The sequence below is a fragment of the Ranitomeya imitator genome, chromosome 1 (assembly GCF_032444005.1).
Source record: "Ranitomeya imitator isolate aRanImi1 chromosome 1, aRanImi1.pri, whole genome shotgun sequence".
Lineage (NCBI taxonomy): Eukaryota > Metazoa > Chordata > Amphibia > Anura > Dendrobatidae > Ranitomeya > Ranitomeya imitator.
Window position 1 is genome coordinate 658,975,882 of NC_091282.1, and position 6,000 is coordinate 658,981,881.

Consider the following 6,000-nt stretch of genomic DNA (forward strand, 5'->3'; position numbering starts at 1 on the left):
TTAATTATCATTGGTTAGGTTATATGTCGATCTTATGGTGATTTCATCAACATTATCATTATAATTGATCTGTGGTTATCACTTATGTCACTTTTTAACTTTTTGGTTTTTTTCACCATTATGAATACTTTATTTTTGCTCTTAATACTGATGTCATTGTTTATTGGATCACTGTTGTCATCTTTTAATATTTATTCACCGCATCTTCATAATAGTCACTTTATTTCACTCATCACTTCTTTTACCCCCTTTTTCATTTCTGTCACATCATTTTTATTTTCTTCACTAGTCATGGATGGTCAGCACATTATTTCATGGGATATCCTATTATATGGGGTATTAACGTGGGACAATATAATTTCACTTGTTTGGCAAAGAATATATAGAGCATTTATATTATGCGGGGCATCAGATGGGATATTTTATGGCTTATTATTAATCTACTTATTTAGTTGCGAGCTTTATGGGTAATGGTTTGACTAAGTTCATATATGATAGTGCGCATGTTTTGGTCGAGCGTTCATTCAGCTCCATCGATCAGCAAATCAAAATGCGGTCACCATCTTTCCCTGCCCCAATAAGGAATGGGGGGACGGTGAGATTGTGTTATGTGGGATCACTGTCAGTGGGCTCTATTTTATGGAATGTAATGCAGTACCTACACTTGCGCCATTAAATCATAATATGACCTATGCATAATTTTGCTTCCAATTTTATGTATTAGTATGGAAAAGCATTTGATTATAGGGTATTCTCTTTCTCTTCTTACCGCGCATGTGCAGTTTCTATAGCGACCAATGTTATTTATAATCAGCGTTTCCCTGATTTTTTATTCCCTCATTTGGTAGAAATTGGTCTAAATGTAACAATATTTTGCTATTTATATGTTTAGAAAAATCGCCTGTAATCATTTTGTACTACAGTTCGTGTGTGGAGATCTGCTACAATGTGACCTGGCAACAGCGGCGTCATCGTTTGCAGTATTTTTCTCTCATTGCCTGATTTGTTTAGGGAGATTCAGCTTATTTAGGGAGATGCGCTATCTACGCATGTGCAATGTGACCTGGCGAAACGCGTGCATCGGGGCGGGAGGTCTGAAGTCCTGGCAGTGGCACACGCAGTGAGCATCGAGATATCCAGGTGATGATCTATCTATATACCTAAGTTTATTCAATATGTATCAAGATGTCTGAAACAGGACTGCTGTACGTATAGGCACTTGTATTCCCTTTGGGAGAGTTGTATGCCATAAACTGTACACATCCTTAAAATTGATGATTATGCAAATGATCTGAACTGCAGAGTGATACTTGGCAGCTGATGCTACCTTTGGTGTGTTCATTTTCTATGGCAGTAAAGGAGTAATTGACATAAACTTAAGATTCTTTGTGATTTGTGTGGTGGACTCAATAGCACCAGTGGCAAATTGTGTTATATACTGTAATGATTTGTGAATACACTGATATGCGATATGCACTTTAATGCTTTAAGTAAAATACTTTTTCTTTCATTATTATTTGCCATATTTAATTAACCTGCCCCATTGAATCAATCTGCCATTTTTATGCCATGTGTGGACCTCTTTGACCTCCACTCTTTCCCGTGACTTTTGTTGTTCCTGAAAATTTTACATTACTGTATGGTATAAATTAATAAAAACTAGTATAGTTTTAAAAAATTGGTTTGGTTTGCCCTACCAAATGATCATGGTGCTTACAAAATAAGTCAGTCCCATGCCGTAATCCATATCTGGGGAATGTACAGTTTACAACCAGGAGCGGTACTAATGCGACCGGCCCGGCTGTAAACTACTGGAGAATGAATGAGACGCAGCGGGCGCAGGCTCAGTAACTGGCGGTGACATCACTGAGTCTGTGCTCGCTGCCGGCATGAACTCCTGTAACCTCAGGACGTGGGAGAATGCAAGTGATGAGGTCACTGTGAGGCCGGGGTCACACTAGAGAGGAATACGGACGTATGAGAGGCGCAAAAAAACCGCATTGCACATTGACCAATGTTTCTCTATGGGGCAGCTCCTATCTTCCGTATATTTCTCGGCCGTATTTTACGGGCTGAGAAAATCGTAGCATGCTGCGTTTTGTCAGCGTATTGCGCAAAAAAAGCCAATGAAAGTCTATGGGTAAAGCCGGTAATTTACTGCGGTGTACAGTAAAATCACACTGACAGGTTAGAATAGAATAGCTAAAATAAATGCCTACACATAGAATACACTTATATGAAAAAGTTTGGGCACCGCTATTAATCTTAAGCTTAATGTTTTATAAAAATTGTTTTTTTGCAACAGCTATTTCAGTTTCATATATCTAATAACTGTTGGACACAGTAATGTTTCTGCCTTGAAATGAGGTTTATTGTACTAACAGAAAATGTGCAATCTGCATTCAAACAAAATTTGACAGGTGCATAAGTATGGACACCCTTATCATTTTCTTGTTTTAAATACTCCTACCTACTTTTTACTGACTTACTAAAGCACTTTTTTGGTTTTCTAACCTCATTGAGCTTTGACCTTCATAGCCAGGTGTATGCAATCATACTTAAAGTGGCCACTTGGAAGTTGTTCTCCTGTTTGAATCTCATCTGAAGAGTGGCATCATGGGCTCCTCAAAACAACTGTCTAATGATCTGAAAACAAAGATTATTCAACATAGTTGTTCAGGGGAAGGATACAAAAAGCTGTCTCAGAGATTTAACCTGTCAATTTCCACTGTGAGGAACATAGTAAGGAAATGGACGAATACAGGTACAGTTCTTGTTAAGGCCAGAAGTGGCAGGCCAAGAAAAACATCAGAAAGGCAGAGAAGAAGAATGGCGAGATCAGTCAAGGACAATCCTCAGACCACCTCCAGAGAGCTGCAGCATCAACTTGCTGCAGATGGTGTCACTGTGCATCAGTCAACTATACAACGCACTTTGCACAAGGAGAAGCTGTATGGGAGAGTGATGCGAAAGAAGCCGTTTCTGCAAGTACGCCACAAACAGTCGGCTGAGGTATGCAAAAACACATTTGGAGAAGCCAATTTCTTTTTGGAAGAAGGTCCTGTGGACTGATGAATCCAAGATTGAGTTGTTTGGTCATACAAAAAGGCGCTATGCATGGCGGCCAAAAAACACAACATTCCAAGAAAAACACTTGCTACCCACAGTCAAATTTGGTGGAGGTCCCATCATACTTTGGGGCTGTGTGGCCAATGCCGGCACCGGGAATCTTGTTAAAGTTGAAGGACGCATGGATTCCTCTCAGCATCAGCAGATTCTTGACAATAATGTTCATGAATCAGTGACAAAGTTGAAGTTATGCAGGGGATGGATCTTTCAGCAACACAATGATCCAAAATACCACTCCAAATCTACTCTGGCATTCATGCAGAGGAACAATTACACTGTTCTGGAATGGCCATCCCAGTCCCCAGACCTGAATATCATTGAACATCTGTGGGATCATTTTAAGAGGGCTGTCCATGCTCGGCGACCATCAAACTTAACTGAACTGGAATTGTTTTGTAAAGAGGAATGGTCAAAAATACCTTCATCCAGGATGCAGCTCATTAAAAACTACAGGAAGCGACCAGAGGCTGCTATTTTTGCAAAAGGAGGATCTACTAAATATTAATGTCACTTTTCTGGTGGGGTGCCCATACTTATGCACCTGTCAAATTTTGTTTGAATGCAGAATGCACATTTTCTGATAGTACAATAAACCTCATTTCAAGGCAGAAACATTACTGTGTCCAACAGTTATTAGATATAAGAAACTGAAATAGCTGTTGCAAAAAAAACAATTTTTATAAAACATTAAGCTTAAGATTAATAGGGGTGCCCAAACTTTTTCATATAACTGTAGGTATATATATATATATATATATATATATATATATATATATATATATATAGACCTTCTCATTTAAAGATTTTTCTGTATTTTCATGACTATGTAAATTGTACATTCACACTGAAGGCATCAAAACTATGAACACATGTGGAAATATATGCTTAACAAAAAAGTGTTAAACAACTCAAATTATGTCTTATATTCTATGTTCTTCAAAGTAGCCACCTTTTGCTTTGATGAATGCTTTGCACACTCTTGGCATTCTCTTGATGAGCCTCAAGAGGTAGTCACCAGGGATGGTCTTCCAACAATCTTGAAGGAGTTCCCAGAGATGCTTAGCACTTGTTGGCCCTTTTGCCTTCACTCTGCGGTCCAACTCACCACAAACCATCTCGATTGGGTTCAGGTCTGGTGACTGTGGAGGCCAGGTCATCTGGCATAGCACCCCATCACTCTTCTTCTTGGAAAAATATCCCTTACATACCCTGTAGGTGCGTTTGGGGTCATTGTCCTGTTGAAAAATAAATGAAGGTCCAACTAAAGGCAAACCGGATGGAATAGCATGCCGCTGCAAGATGCTGTGGTAGCCATGCTGGTTCAGTATGCCTTCAATTTTGAATAAATCCCCAACAGTGTCACCAGCAAAGCACCCCCACACCATCACAAATCCTCCTCCATGCTTCACGGTGGGAACCAGGCATCTAGAGTCCATCCGTTCACCTTTTCTGCGTTGCACAAATACACGGTGGTCAGAATCAAAAATCTCAAATTTGGACTCATCAGACCAAAGCACAGATTTCCACTGGTCTAATGTCCATTCCTTGTGTTCTTTAGCCCAAACAAGTCTCTTCTGCTTGTTGCCTGTCTTTAGCAGTGGTTTCCTAGCAGCTATTTTACCATGAAGGCCTGCTGCACAAAGTCTCCTCTTAACAGTTGCAGAGATGTGTCTGTTGCTAGAACTCTGTGTGGCATTGACCTGGTCTCTAATCTGAGCTGCTGTTAACCTGCGATTTCTGAGGCTGGTGACTTGGATAAACTTATCCTCAGAAGCAGAGTTGACTCTTGGTCTTCATTTCCTGGGGCAGTCCTCATGTGAGCCAGTTTCTTTGTAGCGCTTGATGGTTTTTGCCACTGCACTTGGGGACTGTTATGACGAGGTAATTCAGCACCACAATGGACATAGAAGTCAGAGCACATACAGTGATCTGACAATAACCCAAAAACATAGAACGAGCTCTGAGACGTGGGAACTCTGCTGACCGCAATCCCTAATCCTCTCCAACCACACTAGAGGCAGCCGTGGATTGCGCCTAACGCTCCCTATGCAACTCGGCACAGCCTGAGAAACTAGCTAGCCTGAAGATAGAAAATAAGCCTACCTTGCCTCAGAGAAATACCCCAAAGGAAAAGGCAGCCCCCACATATAATGACTGTGAGTAAAGATGAAAAGACAAACGTAGAGATGAAATAGATTTAGCAAAGTGAGGCCCGACTTACTAAACAGAGCAAGGATAGGAAAGGTAACTTTGCGGTCAACACAAAACCCTACAAACAACCACGCAAAGGGGGCAAAAAGACCCTCCGTACCGAACTAGATTTAGCAAAGTGAGGCCCGACTTACTAAACAGAGCGAGGATAGGAAAGGTAACTTTGCGGTCAACACAAAACCCTACAAACAACCACGCAAAGGGGGCAAAAAGACCCTCCGTACCGAACTAACGGCACGGAGGTACACCCTCTGCGTCCCAGAGCTTCCAGCAAGCAGGAAAAAACAAATAGACAAGCTGGACAGAAAAAAACAGCAAACAATATAGCAAAGCGGAACTTAGCTATGCAGAGCAGCAGGCCACAGGAACGATCCAGGAGGAAACAGGTCCAATACTAGAACATTGACTGGAGGCCAGGATCAAAGCACTAGGTGGAGTTAAATAGAGCAGCACCTAACGACTTCACCACATCACCTGAGGAAGGAAACTCAGAAGCCGCAGTACCACTCTCCTCCACTAATGGAAGCTCACAGAGAGAATCAGCCGAAGTACCACTTGTGACCACAGGAGGGAGCTCTGCCACAGAATTCACAACAGGGGACACTTTCAAACTTTTCCCAATTTTTCAGACTGACTGACTTTCAATTCTTAAAGTAATGA